The sequence below is a fragment of the Kogia breviceps genome, chromosome 4 (assembly GCF_026419965.1).
Source record: "Kogia breviceps isolate mKogBre1 chromosome 4, mKogBre1 haplotype 1, whole genome shotgun sequence".
Taxonomy (NCBI): domain Eukaryota; kingdom Metazoa; phylum Chordata; class Mammalia; order Artiodactyla; family Physeteridae; genus Kogia; species Kogia breviceps.
This window is the reverse complement of record NC_081313.1, coordinates 36,527,123-36,546,427: the sequence shown is the minus strand read 5'-3', so window position 1 is coordinate 36,546,427 and position 19,305 is coordinate 36,527,123. Positions and strand designations below refer to the sequence as shown.

At 37.6% G+C, this 19,305-nt stretch overlaps 1 long non-coding RNA gene across 1 annotated transcript in view; it reads right to left on the bottom strand.

The window, feature by feature from the left end:
- The window catches only part of LOC136793992 (uncharacterized), a 564,836-nt gene that overhangs the window by 40,953 nt on the left and 504,578 nt on the right, over positions 1–19,305 (bottom strand). The window contains exons 4-5 of the long non-coding RNA XR_010840126.1: positions 15,348–15,426; positions 5,453–5,620 (exon numbers count right to left, since the gene is read on the bottom strand). This is a non-coding gene — a long non-coding RNA (uncharacterized lncRNA). The remainder of the gene's footprint in view (positions 1–5,452; positions 5,621–15,347; positions 15,427–19,305) is intronic.

Below are 19,305 nucleotides of genomic sequence, written 5' to 3'. Positions count from 1 at the left end.
AGAAGAAATGCCAGACTTACCGTATCTCATAGAGCTGGATGTATGATTTTCCTTAAATAGTCACATTCTCTTACTCTTACATAAGAACCTGCTTAGATTATATGGTGTCTCGCAAAGGAAAAAAGCCAAACTCAGCTTTTGCAGGTGATCCCAGGCTTTAGATTATCCCCCAAAGCACTTGGATATATTACACAAGTTGAGTTTCTCTATATAAAACTAGCAAGGGTTAAATGTACTGAAAATTATCAATAGTGAATTTCTAAACATTTTTTTTAGTATATATTCAAGGTCTTACAAGTCTTGAGACTAAAATCAATAGAGTATTCAAAGTTAGGATAAAACAAAATTTTCACCTTTCCCCAAAGCTTCAGTTTCAGGCATCCTGCAAAAGGTTATTGACTAGGATTTATAGATTTGTTATACAGTACCTTATTTGTAATAAAGACTAACTCTAAATTAAAAGTCTGTCCTGTACCTTCACCTAAGCAAATCATTTAAGTTTAACGTATACCCACCTTTATTGTTAATTAATGAGATTTCACTCTTGTCTGTAATGATTAAATCCAATTCCCAGAAAAAGCAGGCCAGAGAGAGAGGCCCAGCCAGGCAGTTCACAGATCACTATAGATTACATGAGTCTCATATCTATGTTTAGGAGACATCAAAATGATAGCCAGCCCATAATTAGGCAGTAGAAGTGAACTTGTATGGCAAATCATGCCCATGTAGATTATATCCTACAGGAATACTTAGGCCAAATCCAAATATAAAATAGGAACGTCATTCAGGAAACTGAAAGCAGAGGTTAAATTATGCTATGTCTACACAACTAAGGATATTAAGAAAAGGAGTGTGGCAGCAGCAGAGTGAGTGAAATCTATGAAATAACACACACAAATGGCAGACAGAAGCCAAATGATCGCAATAGGAAATTTTATTCCAACTAAGTGAAAGTCGTAATTCTTTTAAACAATAGATTAATATGGTCTGGCTTTCTATTTTGATAGAACATTTTGTCTCCTGTGTAGAAAACAAATTGGGAGGGAAAAAGTCATGTATATAAGCATATGCATACCAGTTGTCCAGGTCAGAGATAATAGTGGCTTGAACTAGAATGGTGGCTGTAGAAATAAGTGGAGAAAAATTCATGTATTTGAGATACATTTTGGATGTAGGTACAAAAGAACTTGATGAAAAACTAATGGGTTTGATGAAGGATGGTGAGAGAAAAGGAGGACTCAACTTTCTGGCTTGCTTGCTTGAATAGATGGTGATGGCTTTAACTGAGATGAGGGCGACTGGATGAGAAACAGATTTTGTAGGTTAGTACATTTTTGGACATGATAACTTTTGAGTCATCCATCAAACAGACAGATGTATATACAAATACGGAGTTCAGTGAATGATCTGGCTTAGCAATATCAACATAAAACAGGGAAATCATCAGTATTTGATTATGTTTAAAGTGAAGAGGCTGGATGATATCACCTAGGGAGAAAGTATAGATGAAAAAGGAACAGAACTCAGAAAAGAAAGTTGAGGAACTCCAACATGGAAAGTTAAAGTTGACGTAAATATAGGCAGAGTAAGAAAAATTGCACAGGAGATGTAAAGGCAAAGCCTGGGATATAAAAGCAAAGAAAACACCAGGAGTCCATGGCGTTAAGGATGCCAAGAAAGGAGAGTATTCTAAAGAACTGACTTTAAGTACTTAAACAATATTGAGGAATCAAGGGACTTGAAGATTGAGACAGGTCTATAGGAATTAGTAATGGGATGATCTTGGTAAACCCAAGAAGGGAACTTTCAGTGATGGTGGAGATGAAAGTGAAATTAAAATGGGTCAGAATCTGAATGGGAGGTGAGAATGTGTTATTACAAGTGTATGTTATTTATTTAAGAGACTTTGCTCTGAAGCTAAGCAGAGTAATGGGCATTAGCTAGAGGGGAAAATGGCATTAAAAGGAGGCTTATTTTTTTTAGGATAGAGCATACTAAAAGTTTTAAATACTGACAGGAATAACCCAATAGAAAGAAAAGCAATACTGATGATGCAGAAAATATAAGAGATGACTACAGAGGCAAAATCCTTGAGAGGGCAAGAGGGGATGAGATCCTTAGCACCAGTGGAGGGGATTTTATTTGACAGGAGCAAGGATATTTCTTCTGCTGACTAGGAACAGGAGAATTTACCTTCAAGCAGGTAAACTTGGTGTTGTGAAAATAAGACAGTTTTCCTCTGATAAAATTTGTTGAACTAATTTTAAATAAATGATAATTTCTGGCTTTTCAATGCAGTGTAGGAGTATGGAGATTGTTAGTTGGGTATGGAATATAGTGTAGTCCTGTGCTCATTTCCTCCCGGCAACCTGATCACCAACAGGCCACAAGAGAGCAGAGCTCTGTACCAGCTGCCTGGTTTCCAATCCTCACACTACTATTGGCTGGCTTTGTGGGGGCAACAAGCCCCTCTGTTCTTATGTGCATAAGTGAGAAAATAGCAAAAGCTAACATTTTAGTAAAATGTGAAGAGTAAATAATATAATGCAGTAAAGGGGACACATGATAAATGTCACATAAATTCTCAGTACATATGACAGCTATATCATATTATTGTTATTTTTATCACATGATCTAGGAGGGCAACATCAAAGTGAGAATAGGGGACAGTATGTCTATTCCTCTGCAATTGAGAAAAATAACCCCTCCAGTGTTCATTAGAGCAGTCTTAACAAAGTTCTTCAAACTGGGTGGCTTAAACAACAGAAACTTATTTTCTCACAATTCTGAAGACTAGAAGAACGAGATCAAGGTGTCAGCATAGTCATTTCCTTCTGAGGACTGTGAGGAAGAATCTGCTTCATGCTTCTCCCAAGCTTCTGCTGGTTTGCTGGCAATATTTGTGGTTCCTTGTCTTGTCTTGTGTATCACCCTGATCTCTGCTTTCATCTTCACATGCGTTCTCCTTTGTGTGTCTCAGTTCAAATTTCTTCTTTTTGTAAAAACACCTGTGATATTAGATAGGGGTCCACCCTGCTCTACTATGACCTCAGCTTAACTAATTACATCTACAAAGACTCTACTTCCAAATAAGATCACATTCTGCGGGACTGCTGTTAAAACTTCAACACATGAATTTTGGGGAGATGCAATTCAACCTATAACACCTACCTTTAAAGCACTCCTTCTTAATGGTTCCATCAGCTCATATAGTCCTTATTACAGTCTATTCTTTGCACAGCTTATTTCCTTTTTCTAGTGGCCAAGTCTCCATCCTCCTGGGATCACAGGTTATACCAATAAGTTAAAAATTGTGTGTGTGTGTGTGTGTGTGTGTACATACACTGTTCTCTCAAACAAGTAAATGGAAAACTGCTAACTTTCACCAAAAGGTATTGAGGCTCCATGCAAAGGCTAGGAGATAGACAGTATCAACATTATCCATATAATTGGTTCTAAACCTCTTTTAGAGTTTACAGAAAGCTAAGAACCTCCTTTCCCTAGAATACAAGTGAACATGAAAACACACACCATTTTGTGTACAGTCTCTGAAAATTACTAGATTACTTCTTATAGTCTTTTTTTTTTTAGCCCCCTTAGGGGTCCACTAACCCTGGAGTAAGGATCTTTGGTCTATTCTAGGGTTTCTCAATCTCAATACAATTAAAATTTTGTACAAATAATTCTTTGTTGTAAGAGGCTGTCCTGTGCATTGTAGGATCTTAAAACATCCCTAGGCTCTACCCACCAGATGCCAGTAGCATCCCCTGAGTTGTGACAATCAAAACTATCTCCAGATGTTTCCAGATATCTCCTTGGGGCAAACTCACTCCATTTGAGAACAATTTGTCTACATAGAAGGTTGATCCTTACCTTCGAGTCAATTTACATAAACATTCGGTAAAAGCTGTCAAGAACAGTGGTACATAAATAGGTAAATAAGAAAATCAGTCATTGCTAGATTGAGGGTGTCCAGAAAATATGCACTTGTATGTTTGTTTGTTTGTTTTATCTTCAAAGAAGGAGTATATGGCGCTCTGTGACTGTCCAGAAAATATTTGCTTCTGTGTTTGTTTGTAGTTCTTTGTCCTCAAGCCATTCACATTTAGTGGGTGAGACCAAAAAATATGCATCTAACCAAAATAAACGTTACCCAACGATTCTTCCTTTAGTGGGAGCGGTGGGGGCAGCTGGAAGGAATCTGAATATTTATGTCTGTGATAATACTTGGATAAAAATGTGATATAACAGCAAAGAGACAACTGTACAGTCTGCACAAGGCTGGGAAGTGGTTTATGGAACTACTGTGGATTGGGGCAGGGTGTGAAGGAGTGTATATGTGTCCAATGTTCCTATTTATTTATTTGAAGTATTGCTGACTTACAATATTAAATTAGTTTCAGGTGTAAAACTAGTGATTTGATAGTTTTATGTTTGATAATTTTAAGTTTGATAGTTTTATACATCACAAAATGATCACCACTATGAGTGTAGTTACCATCTGTCATCATATAAAGTTATTACAATATTATTGACTATATTCCCTATGCTGTACATTGCATCCCTGTGACATTTCTTTTATAACTGTAAGTTTGTATCTCTTAATACCCATTCACCTATTTCTCCTATCTCCCACTCCTCTCCCCTCTGGCACCCACTCTTTATTCCCTATGACCCTATGACTGTTTCTGTTTTGTCATGTTTGCTCATTTGTTTTGTTTCAGATTCCACATATAAGTGAAATCACATGGCATTTTTCTTTCTCTGTCTGATTTATTTCACTAAGCAGAATACCCTCTAGGTCCATTTATGTTGCCAAAATTGTCTACATTTCACTATTTTAATGGCTGAGTAATATTCCATTGTATATATAAACACCAGATCTTCTTTACTCATTCATCTGTTGATGGAAACTTAGGTTGTTTTAAATTCTTGGCTACTGTAAAAAATGCTACAATGAGCGATTGGTTCAAGATGGTGGAGTAGAAAGACGTGCACTCACTCCCTCTTGTGAGAGCACCAGAATCACAACTAACTGCTGAACAATCATTGACAGGAAGATGCTGGAACTCACCAAAAAAGATAACCCACATCCAAAGATGAAGGAGAAACCGCAATGAGATGGTAGCAGGGGTGCAATCACAATAAAATCAAATTCCATAACAGCTGGGTGGGTGCCTCACAAACTGGAGAACACTTATATCACAGAAGTCCACCCACTGGAGTGAAGGTTCTGAGCCCCACGTCAGGCTTCCCAACCTGGGGGTCTGGCAACAGGAGGAGGAATTCCCAGAGAATCAGACTTTGAAGGCTAGCGGGATTTGATTGCAGGACTTTGACAGGACTGGGGGAAACAGAGACTCCACTCTTGGAGGGCACACACAAAGTAGTGTGCACATCAGGACAAAGGGGGAGAGAGCAGTGACCCCACAGGAGACTGACCCAGACCTACCTGCTAGTGTTGGAGTGTCTCCTGTAGAGGCAGCGGGTGGTTGTGGCTCACCACAGGGACAAGGACACTGGCAGCAGAAGTTCTGGGAAGTACTCCTTGGCGTGAGTCCTCCTAGAGTCTGCCAGTAGCCCCACCAAAGAGCCCCGGTAGGCTTCAGTGTTGGGTCGCCTAAGGCCAAACAACCAACAGGGAGGAAACTCAGCCCCACCCATCAGACACAAGCAGGCTAAAGTTTTACTGAACTCTGCCCAACAGAGCAACACCCAGTTATACCCACCACCAGTCCCTCCCATTAGGAGGCTTGCACAAGCCTCTTAGATAGCCTCATCCACCAGAGGGCAGACAGCAGAAGCAAAGAATACTACAATCCTGCAGCCTGTGGAACTAAACCACATTCACAGAAAGACAGACAAAATGAAAAGTCAGAGGAGTATGTACCACATGAAGGAACAAGATAAAACCCCATAAAAACAATTAAATGAAGTGAAGATAGACAACCTTCCAGAAAAAGAATTCAGAATTATGATAGTGAAGATGATCCAGGACCTTGAAAAAAGAATGGAGGCAAAGATCAAGGATATACAAGAAATGTTTAACAAAGACCTAGAAGAATTAAAGAACAAACAGAGATGAATAATACAATAACTGAAATGAAAAATACACTAAAAGGAATCAATAGCAGAATAACTGAGGCAGAAGGATGGATAAGTGACCTGGAATACAGAATGGTGGAATTCACTGCCATGGAACAGAATAAAGAAAAAAGAATGAAAAGAAATGCAGACAACCCAAGAGACCTCTGGGACAACATTAAACACACCAACATTTGCATTATAGGGGTCCCAGGAGGAGAAGAGAGAGAGAAAGGACCTGAGAAAACATTTGAAAAGATTAGAGTCGAAAACTTTGCTAACATGTTAAAGGAAATAGCCATCCAAATCCAGGAAGTGAAGAGAGTCCCAGGCAGAATAAACCCAAGGAGAAACACACCGAGACACATAGTAATCAAATTGACAAAAATTAAAGACAAAGAAAAATTATTAAAGCAGCAAGGGAAAAAATGACAAATAAAATACAAGGGAACTCCAATAAGGTTAACAGCTGATTTCTCAGCAGAAATTCTACAATCCAGAAGGGAGTGGCACAATATATTTAAAGTGATAAAAGAGAAGGACCTACAACCAAGATTACTCTACCTGGCAAGGGTCTCATTCAGATTCAATGGAGAAATTAAAAGCTTTACAGACAAGCAAAAGCTAAGAGAATTCAGCACCACCAAAACAGCTCTACAACAAATGCTAAAGGAACTTCTCTAAGTGTGAAACACAAGAGAAGAAAAGGACCTACAAAAGCAAACCCAAAACAATTAAGAAAATGGTAATAGGAACATACATATTGATAATTACCTAAATGTTAATGGATTAAATGCTCGAACCAAATAACACAGGCTTGCTGAATGGATACAAAAACAAGACACATCTATATGCTATCTACAAGAGACCCACTTCAGACCTAGGGACACATATAGACTGAAAGTGAGGGGATGGAAAAAGATATTCCATGCAAATGGAAATCAAAAGAAAGCTGAAGTAGCAATACTCATGAGATAAAATAGACTTTAAAATAAAGAATGTTACAAGAGACAAGGAAAGACATTACATAATGATAAAGGGATCAAAGAAGAAGATATAACAATTATACATGCACCCAATATAGGAGCACCTCGATACATAAGGCAAATGCTAACAGCTATAGAAAGGAAATCAACAGTAACACAATGATTGTGAGGATTTTAACAACTCACTTACACCAACGGACAAATCATCCAGACAAAAAATTAATAATTAAACACAAGCTTTAAATGATGCAATAGACCAGATAGAGTTAATTGATATTTATAGGACATTTCATCCAAAAAAGCAGATTACACTATCTTCTCAAGTGCACACGGAACATTCTCCAGGATACATCACATCTTGGGTCACAAATCAAGCCTCAGTAAATTTAAGAAAATTGAAATCATATCAAGCATCTTTTCTCACCACAATGCTATGAGATTAGAAATCAATCACAGGGGAAAAAACGTAAAAACAACCACATAGAGGCTAAACAATACGTTACTAAATAACCAAGAGATCATTGAGGAAATCAAAAAATACCTAGAGACAAATGACAATGAAAACACGACAATCGAAAACCCATGGGATGCAACAAAAGCAGTTCTAAGAGTGGAGCTTATAGCAATAAAATCCTACCTCAAAAAACAAGAAACATCTCAAATAAACAATGTAACCTTACACCTAAAGGAACTAGAGAAAGAACAAACAAAACCCAAAGTTAGTAGAAGGAAAGAAATCATAAAGATCAGAGCAGAAATAAATGAAATAGAAACAAGGAAAACAATAGCAAAGATAAATAAAACTAAAAGCTGGTTCTTTGAGAAGATAAACAAAATTGATAAGCCATTAGCCAGACTCATCAAGAAAAAGAGGGAGAGGACTCAAATCAATAAAATTAGAAATGAAAAAGGAGAAGTACCAATGTACACAGCAGAAATACAAAGCATAATAAGAGACTACTACAAGCAACTCTATGCCAATAAAATGGACAACCTGGAAGAAATGGACAAATTATTGGAAAGGTATAACCTTCCAAGACTGAACCAGGAAGAACTAAAAAATACAAGAGACAAATCAGAAGTAATGAAATTGAAACTGGGATTAAAAATCTTCCAACAAGCAAAAGTCTAGGACCAGATGGCTTCACAGGTGAATTCTATCAAACATTTAGAGAAGAGCTAACACCCATTCTTCTCAAACTCTTCCAAAAACTTGCAGAGGAAGGAACACTCCCAAACTCATTCTATGAGGCCACCATCACCCTGAAACCAAAACCAGACAAAGATACTATAAAAGAAGAAAATTACAGACCAATAACACTGATGACTATAGATGTAAAAATCCTCAACAAAATACTAGCAACAGAATCCAGCAACACATTAAAAGAATCAGACCCCATGAGCAAGTGGGATTTACCCCAGGGATGCAAGGATTCTTCAATATATGCAAATCAATCAATGTGATACACCATATTAACAAATTGAAAAATAAAAACCATATGATCATCTCAATAGATGCAGAAAAAGCTTTTGACAAAATTCAACACCCATTTATGGTAAAAACTCTCCAGAAAGTGGGCATATCAGAAACCTACTTCAACATAATAAAGGCCATATACAACAAACCCACAGCAAACATCATTCTCAATGGTGAGAAACTGAAAGCATTTCCTCTAAGATAGGAACAAGACAAGGATGTCCACTCTCACTACTATTATTCAACATAGTTTTGGAAGTCCTAGCCATGGCAATCAGAGAAGAAAAAGAAATAAAAGGAATACAAATTGGAACAGAAGAAGTAAAACTGTCACTGTTTGCAGATGACATGATACTATACATAAAGAATCCTAAAGATGCCACCAGAAAACTACTAGAACTAATCAATGAATTTGGTAAAGTTGCAGGATACAAAATTAATGCACAGGAATCTCTTGAATTCCTATACATTAACAATGAAAGATCAGAAAGAGAAATTAAGGAAACAATCCAATTCACCATTGCAACAAAAAGAATAAAATACTTAGGAATAAGCCTACCTAAGGAGGTAAAAGACCTGTACTCAGAAAATTATAGGACACTGATGAAAGAAATCAAAGATGACACAAACAGATGGAGAGATATACCATGTTCTTGGACTGGAAGAATCAATATTGTGAAAATGACTATACTACCCAAAGCTATCTACAGATTCAATGCAATCCCTATCAAATTACCAATGGCATTTTTCACAGAACTAGAACAAAAATTCCTAAAATTTGTATGGAGACACAAAAGACCCCAAATAGACAAAGCAATCTTGAGGGAAAAAAACGTAGCTGGAGGAATCAGACTCCCTGACTTCAGTCTATACTGTAAAGCTACAGTAATCAAGACAATATGGTACTGGCACAAAAACAGAAATATAGATCAATGGAACAGGATAGAAAGCCCAGAGATAAACCCACACACCTATGGTCAACTAATCTATGACAAAGGAGGCAAGGATATACAATGCAGAAAAGACAGTCACTTCAATAAGTGGTTCTGGGAAAACTGGACAGCTACATGTGAAAGGATGAAATTAGAACACTCCCTAACACCATACACAAAAATAAACTCAAACTGGATTAAACACCTAAATGTAAGACCAAACACTTAGAAGAAAACATAGGAAAAACACTCTTTGAAATAAATCACAGCAAGATCTTTTTTGACCCACCTCCTAGAGTAATGGAAATAAAAACAAAAATAAACAAATGGGACCCAATGAAACTTAAAAGCTTTTGCACAGCAAAGGAAACTATGAATAAGATGAAAAGACAACCCTCCAAATGGGAGAAAATATTTGCAAATGAATCAATGGACAAAGGATTAATCTCCAAAATATATTAACAGCTCATGCAGCTCAAAATTTAAAAAACAAGCAGCCCAATCAAAAAATGGGCAGAAGACCTAAATAGACATTTCTCCAAAGAAGACATACAGATGGCCAAGAAGCACATGACAAGCTGCTCAACATCACTAATTATTAGAGAAATGCAAATTAAACTACAGTGAGGTATCACCTCACACCAGTTAGAATGAGCATCATCAGAAAATCTACAAACAACAAATGCTGGAGAGGGTGTGCAGGAAAGGGAATGCTCTTGCACTGTTAGTGGGAATGTAAATTGGTACAACCACTATGGAGAACACAATGAAGGTTCCTTAAAAAACTAAAAATAAAACTACCATGTGATCCAGCAATCCCACTCCTGGGCATATATCCAGAGAAAATGATCAAATACATGCACTCCATTGTTCACTGCAGCACTATTTACAATAGCCAAGACATGGAAGCAACCTAAATGTCCATCAACAGTTGAATGGATAAACAAGATGTAGTACATATATCCAATGGAATATTATTCAGCCATAAAAAAGAATGAAATAATGCCATTTGCAGCAACATGGATGGGCCTAGAGATTATCACACTAAGTGAAGTCAGACAGAGAAAGACAAATATCATATGATATCACTCATATGTAGAATCAAATTAAAAAATGATATAAATGAACTTATTCACAAAACAGAAACAGAGTTACAGATATTGAAAACAAACTTATGGTTACCAAAAGGGAAATGTGGGGAGGGAGGGAGGAATAAATCAGGAGCTTGGGATGAACGTACATACACTACTATATATAAGATAGATAACCAACAAGGACCTACTGTATAGCACAGGGAACTCTACCCAATATTCTGTGATAGAGACTTCCTGAGTGTTGCAGTGTTTAGGAATCCACTTGCCAATTCCTAACCAGGGGATATGGGTTCCATCCCTGGTCCAGGAGGATCCCATGTGCCATGGAGCAGCTAAGCCTGTGCACCACAACTACTGAACCTGTGCTCTGGAGCCCGCAAGTCACAACTACTGAGCCTGTGTGCCATAACTACTGAAGCCCTCAGGCCTAGAGCCCGTGCTCCGCAACAAGAGAAGCTACCACAATGAGAAGCCCGTGCACCACAGTGAGGAGTAGCCACCGCTCACCTCAACTAGAGAAAGCCTGCATGCAGCAACAAAGACCCAATGCAGCCAAAAATAAATTAATTAATTTTAAAAATTAATATTCTGCAATAATCTATATGAGAAAAGAATATAAAAAAGAATGAATATCTGTATATTTATAACTGAATCACTTTGCTGCACACCTGAAACTAACACAACATTGTAAATCAACTATACTCCAATAAAATAAGGTTTTTTTACATCAATCAATCAATCAATAAATAAAGATTGCCCAAAGGAAAAAAAAATAATGCTACAATGAACATAGAGGTGTATATATATTTCTGAATTGGTCTTTTCATTTTCTTCATATAACCACCCAGGAGTGAAATTGCAGAATTGTATGGTAGTTCTATTTTTAATTTTTGAGGAATCTCCATGCTATATTCCATAGTGGCTGCACAAATTTATATTCCCACCAATGGTGCATGAGGTTTCCCTTTTTCCACATCCTTGCCAACACTTAATTGTTGTCTTTTTGATAATAGCCATTCTGACAGGTATGAGATGATATCTCATTGTGGTTTTTGACAAAATTCAACATCTATTTATGATTTAAAATATCCACAAAGTGGGTATAGAGGAAACATAACTCAACATAATAAAGGCCATATATAACAAACCCATAGCTAACATTGTGCTCAATGGTGAAAAGCTGGAAGCATTTGCTCTAAGATCAGGAACAAAACAAGGATACCCAATCTCACCACTTTTATTCAACATGCTTTGGAAGTCCTAGCTACAGCAATCGGACAAGAAAAATAAATAAAACAATCCAAATTGGAAAAGAAGAAGTAAAATATCACTGTTTGCAGATGATATAGTACTATATATAGAAAATCCTAAAGATACAACCAAAAACCTATGAAAACTCACCAACGAATTCAGTAAAGTTGCAGGATACAAAACTACTTTATAGAAATCTGTTGTGGTTTTTTTGTCTCTTTTTTTTAATTTTTAGAGTCATGTTTATTGAAGTTGAATTTACATTCAATAAAATTCACTTTGAAATTTGACAAATGCAATCACCACCATAATCAAAGTGTAGAACAGTTCCTCAAACTACCCCACCCCTAAACACCTATGCAATGAACTCCTCTCGATCCTTAGGAATCCACTGATCTGTTTTCTGTCAAAGGCGTCAAATTTAATCATCAAAATGATCTATTATAGAAAAAATTGTAAACACAAAAATCCAAGTTTTTAAAAGGATTCTTTGAAACATACAATGTTTAGAATAGTCAAAAGAATGGGATTTTAAAATAATCTTTGTACATTAAAGCAGCTGACAAAGTTGTCTTAAGATAGCTGTAGAATAGCTAGTCTAGTTACTGTGTCAAGCTTCAGGCTGGGGCTGGTTGGAAGAAAAACTATTTTAAATAAGGGAATTCAATTCTGTAGAAATTCTCTAGGGGGCAGATATATGTTCTTAGAGATATATGGCACCTTTTTGAAAGTTCACCCCTGCTACCACCAGGAAAGGGACAAAGAAAGCAAAAACCTCTCAATCATCACATGTTCAAATACACCTTATCTCCTTGAAAAGCTTCTTTCAAGCACCAGCCCTGAAGTTTGTCAGCATCTTGAACTGGATTGAGCCAAGTCATGCACTATGGCTGAAAAGCCCTGTTGTGTTTTTACACACTTACAATGAACTATCAGAAAGAGAAATTCAGAAAACAATCCCATTTACAATTGCATCAAAAAGAATAAAATACTTAGGAATAAATTTAGCTAAGGAGGTAAAAGGCCTGTACTTGGAAAACTATAAGACACTGATGGAAGAGATTGAAGGTGACACTAACAAATGGAAAGATATACTGTGCTCATGGATTGGTAGAATTAATATTGTTGAAATGATCATATTATCCAAGGCTATCTACAGATTCAATGCAATCCTTATCAAAATACCAATGGCATTTTTCACAGAACTAGAATAAATAACTCTAAAATTTGTGTGGAAACACAAAAGACCCCAAATAACCAAAACAAACTTAAGAAATAAGAACAAAGCTGGAGGTAGCATGCTCCCTGATTTTAAACTATACTATAAAGCTATAATCAAAACAGTATGTTACTGGCACAAAACCAGTCACATAGATCAATGGAATAGAATAGAGAGCCAAGAAATGAACCCAGAATTTTATGGGGTTCAACTAATCTATGACAAGGAGGCAAAAATATACAATGGGGGAAAAGCAACATCTTCAACAAATGCTGTTGGGAAACTGGTCAGCTACATTCAAAAGAATCAAACTGGACTAGTTGCTCACACCATATACAAAAATAAGCTCAAAATCAATTAAAGACTTAAATGTAAGACCAGAATCCATTAAACTTCTAGAGGAAAACATAAGCAATATACTCTCTAGCATGGGTTTTAGCAATATTGTTTTGGAACTGTCTCATCAGGCAAGGGAAACAAAAGCAAAAATAAACAAATGGGACTACATCAAACTAAGCAGCTTTTGCACAGCAAAAGAAACTCTCAACAGAATGAAAAGGGCACCTACTGAATAGGAGAAGATATTAGCAAATGATAAGGGGTTAATATCCAAACTATACAAAGAATTCATACAACTCAACATCAAACAAACAAACAACCCAATTAAAAACTGGGCAGAAAATCTGAATAGACATTTTTTCCAAGAAAAAAGGCATGCATATGGCCAACAGGCACATGAAAAGGTGCTCAGGGGCTTCCCTGGTGGCACAGTGGCTGAGAGTCCGCCTGCCGATGCAGGGGACATGGGTTCGTGCCCCGGTCCGGGAGGATCCCACATGCCGCGGAGCGGCTGGGCCCGTGAGCCATGGCGGCTGAGACTGCACGTCCGGAGCCTGTGCTCCGCAACGGGAGAGGCCACAGCAGTTAGAGGCCCGCGTACCGCCAAAAAAAAAAAAAAAAGGGCTCAGCATCACTAACCATCAGGGAAATGCAAATCAAAACCACAATGAAGAAGTCTTCTCAATACTTAATAACAGGTGATACCTGTCAATGGTTGGAAGTATGGAAAGTACAACAAATACCTTGACAATCAGCCCGTTGTTGAGTAACTTTTGCAATACAATGTGCACAACTGTCAGATCACTAATGGTTCAGAAAGTTGAAAACATGACATAGATGAGTTTCAAGGGCCACAATGTTGCTGCCAGTGTTTGCTGATCAAACTGGAAAAGCAACACCATAACCTGAAAAAATGTCAGTGTTAAGGCACCTTGGAGAGTCCAGAAGCTCAAAATTCAATCTGAAATGGAAGGCCCATGCTATGTGGCCTCTCTCACCACAAGACAAATGGCTAAACTTTGAACAGGAATTGATGGGTGGCATGCAGTGGTAGCCTCTGAATCAGAAACAGACCCTCTACTGTTTCTCTTCGAACTGTCACGGTGGTTTTCGTTTGTGGTTTGCGGGGTTGGAGGGGGTGTTGAGGTGGGGTGATCCTTAATGGCATGCTTCCTTGGTCATAGGGATACTCACGTCACAGGGCAGACCATCTCAGGTGCCTGAGGACGCTGAGAGTAGGGCATGCATGTGGCTGCTGTGTTTCCCTCCCTCCAACGGCCAGACAAAAGTGCTATGCCCTGGTTGGGGGCAGGGAAGTGAAGCCAGATATTTCCTCTTCCCATGGCTGGCAGTCCCAACCCACAGTGGTAGTATGACCCCCAAAGCAGAATTGCAATCTCAAAGCAGGATTTGATAAATGCCTAAATAGGGGCTGGGTGAGAGAGACCTGTTCTCACTGATCTCTACCCAGTGCAATATGGCCCTGGTAGCCTGGAGCATAGATCCCTGCCAGTTGTGAAGGAGGACAGCAATCACTTGGGCTGGGTGGGGTGCAGGGGATGGGGAAGCCGGTGGCCAACAATCAGTCCAGGGGAATCAGAGACACAGTGGAGGTGGGATCACTGTGGGCCACGGCTCTGGGTCATTGGCACATATTCTACTGTCCTATCAGAATTCAATTATAAGACACAAACTCAGAGACAAAATTATTAAGTATTTTAAGATGGTGACCATAGAGCATGAGGCCAGAGAGCACTGGCCTTCAATAACTGTTACCACTCCTCCATTCACATTCTATGTTCTAGCAACACAACTCCCTCCTGTTGGCTTTTGTAATGACTACCCTTGATCGGGATTACTCTGGTTCACATACTCCTCCATAAACTTGGGTGTTATTTCTTTTGTGACACCTTCTACCTCTGGAGGTGGTTAGGAGGTACCTCACTGTGTTTTCGTAACACTCACTTGTTTCCTCTCATAACACCAGTCACTGGAATGTAATCGTCTGTTTACTGGTTTGCTTCTCCTCCTTCACTGTAAACCTCTGTAATGAGAGGTGGATAAATATTCGTTGAGTGAATAGCTCTGTTGAAGGGTCATTTTTCAGACAGTTAAAATTGTAGCTAAGAGTTTCTAGAACAATATTTAACATTTAATCAAGCGCTTATTTTGTTCGATGCAGCAAATATTATATTCTACACAGATAAAGCACTGGTAAATTTTAATAGCTTTGTTAGTTTTGGTCTATTGAGTTTTAAAATCCAAGTATTACCCTAAGTAAAAATAACTTTCTATTGAACATACCCATACTCTGGATAGTGTATTTTTGGAATCTTTACACAATCAAGAAAATTTTTCACCACAAATGATAATTCGCTGAAGGGTAAAACTCTTGGGTTACAAATTTTGTTTCAGAACTCCATAGATTTTTGTTCCATTAGCTTCTGGCTTTTAATATTACAAAGTAGTCTGAATCTTAACCTGAATTTTGCTTGTTTGTATACAACCATTTTTTCCAGGTACTTATAGAATGTTTACCTGTTCTTGAAATGAAAAAAGTCGCAAATATCTGTTTACATGGGTTCTATATTCACCATCTCTTTTTTTTTTTTTTTTTTTTTAATTTATTTATTTTTAACATCTTTATTTGGGTATAACTGTTTTACAATAGTGTGTTAGTTTCTCTTTTACAACAAAGTGAATCAGTTATACATATACATATGTTCCCATAACTCTTCCCTCTTTTGTCACCCTCCCTCCCACCCTCCTTATCCCACCCCTCTAGGTGGTCACTAAGTACAGAGGTGAACTCCCTGTGCTATGCTGTAGCTTCCCACTAGCTATCTAATTTACATTTGGTAGTGTGTATATGTCCCTGCCACTCTCTCACATCGTCACAGCTTACCCTTCCCCCTCCCCATATCCTCAAGTCCATGCTCTAGTAGGTCTGTGTTTTATTCCCTCCTACCACTAATCTCTTCATGACATTTTTTTTTTTTTTTAGATTCCATATTCACCATCTCTTTTCTGAAAGAAGCAACTCCTTTCAGTCTTCATACTTAAAAGTATTTTTTAAAGTTAGGACGGTGTTAATACTAATGAGCACTTTGATCACTAATTCTCTTCCAATTTTTGTAGCTCTTCTTTAGGATCATTTATAATTCTGTTTGCCATACCTATTATCTTCATTTTCATGGTTTTTATCCTATTCTTCTTTTCCTCTGCATTCAGACCCATATGAATCAAATTTTCATAGTGCCTCTTATAGTTCTTGTATTTTCTAATGTGAATCTTATTTCTAGTATTTTGTTTTCAGTCTAGATATAACCTTTCTTTATCTTAGGCATTTACTTTTTGTACCTTTTGGTTATAGTTTAACCTCAACCATTTTCCTTTGGATAGCATTCAACTTCACAGAGTTGCACACTGTTTAGCACAGTTCTTAGAACATAAGCATGACTTAATCCCTCAACAAATGACAGTTATTATTAAAAGCAGTCCTAGAGTTGCCTTCAGGCAAATACTATTCACTTTTGTAAAATTCAGGCCCCAAAGAGCTAGAAAAATGAAACTGCTCAAAGTCACAAAGACAGTTAATACTAAATGAATATATTCAGCCCCGGGCTTCTTAAAGTCAGAGTTAAATACATTTCAACTGTTACATAACAAGTGTAGGATCCATGTTAAGAATGGAGATTAAGTATGTGATTTGACTCCTTGAACTTATTAGTGGGATTTCGTTCAGAGATGTCTAAAACAAAGCCGTACAACTTCACAGTGAGCAATTTCACAAGAAATATGTCAGGGGTTCGGTGTTCAAGCACTCATCTGAAATATCTAGACCTCCTACATTTGTTGATTATTTTCTTAATAAAAATTTGGACAATCCGATAACTCAGTAGTATCCTTAAGCAGTAAGCATTGCGCAATGGGGACAAGACATGCCATTCTCACATTAGAAGGGGCTGTGTTCTTTCCTTTCCATTATTATGAGACACAAAAATGGGTGGAGAATCAGTGAGGCAAATATCATGGGTTAATTGCAGCATTTTCGCTTATATTCCTCTCCCTTGACTATGAACTTAATACTGGAGAGGCCACGTTATATTGGGTTGATTCATGTAAAACTTCAAAACAAATAAATCCAAAACAATCTCTCATGCCTAGTGCTCCTCTCTAATTAACGTGTTGGAACTCATGTTGTTGTTCTGTGGCTATGCTGTGGGTCAGCTAAAGCATCTGGCCTCAGCATACCCAGAGCCCAAAACTGAGCAGTTGCTCCATTGAGCACTTGGGACTGCATATTGGCACGGATAACTTCAAAAACTCTACATCACCATTATTGGAGTAAAAAACAGAATATTATCTTTTTTCATGGTTGAGAATCAGAATTCTTTACCTGATAACTGAAATGGACTAAATATTCTGGGGAAAATAAAACAAAATGTAAACATTTCCCAGAAAGCCAAAAGGGTCTTTTTATACATGGATGTTAATTAACCATGAAAGCTTTGAATACTAAATAAAGGACATTTTCTACATTATAAGAGGCTCTTTCTTAGGTAATTATGATATTTCACATTTTTTTTTAATCCAGTGCAATTGACAGTGACTTGGGCTCTCAAACAACCCCTCTTCGGGCTCTCAGATTTGCCTCATAACAGGAGAGGTTAGATACCAAACAAAATGATACATATAAGACAAAGTGATATCCATTAGTGAGTACAGACACAAAGCTGTAGGCTCCTCAGGGCTAAGAAAAGACACATGATCTGATATTCTGCTGGGAAATTATGAAATGCTGAAAATTAAGGGTGTCAAAATGTTTACCCAAACTTTTCTATTACTTCCCTTACAGAGCATGTCTTTTTTCCAAGGGAGACCATTTCATGGATAATACTGATTGCAATACTGGGGGAAAAAAGCAAATGCCTTTGAACTCCAGGGATTTTATTAAGTTCTGTGTTACCTCTGCATCGAAATTGGCATCACATGATTCTTCAGGGACAGTAAAGATCAGCTATTCCCTTCCTGATATCACCACTCAAGAGCAGGAAACAAAGTCAAAGACAGGATCCTCTTCTAGTGGTTTCAACATTATAGGCATATATGTATGTATATGCACATAAAATATTTTTAAATTGTGAGATATGCCATACATATAGAGTGCTGCATAAAGCCTGTATGTACAGTTCAAAGAATACATATAAAGTGAACACTCATGTAATCTCCACCCACATTAAGATATAGAACATTTCTAGCCCCCAGCTCCACTATGTGCCCTTTTCTGACCACAATTCCATTCTTTCCCTTCAAGTAATCATTATTTTCATCTTACTGATTTCTTTAAATTTTACCACCTACACATGGATCTTTTAATAATATAATTTAGTTTTGACTTAGGTTTTGAACTTTTAAAAAATAAAATCACAGTATATATTTTTCCATTCTTCTTTGAAACTTACTGCTAAATGTTTACCTGTAGATTTCTATTTGGGGATATAATGGAGTAACTGGTATTGGACTTGCTCTCCAATAGCAAACAACTAGAAAACTACATAAAATATATGAAACAACTGCTTTCAGGCATTCTACAACAGGCCATACAGGGCTGTAATCCTTGAGAGAAGGGGTACAAACCCAGTGAGCCCAGTAACTGGCTCAGATTTCTGCCCGTGGAGGCTTTCTGGACTGTGAAAAGTAGGGAGTTCCCATGCAAGCTAGTCTCGCTGATTAAAGAGACAGAAATCAGAGTTAAGCAAGACTAAGGCAGTAAGGGTTTGTAGTGCAGAAGACCAGATAGGAAAGTGCTCTGCAGAGAAAGAGTTCTAGAAATCTGCATAGCTCCTTTGAGTTTTTGGCTAAGTATTAAGCTGTGTTTGTGTAGGGTGAAACCCCATAAGGCCAGGCAAAATATAACTGC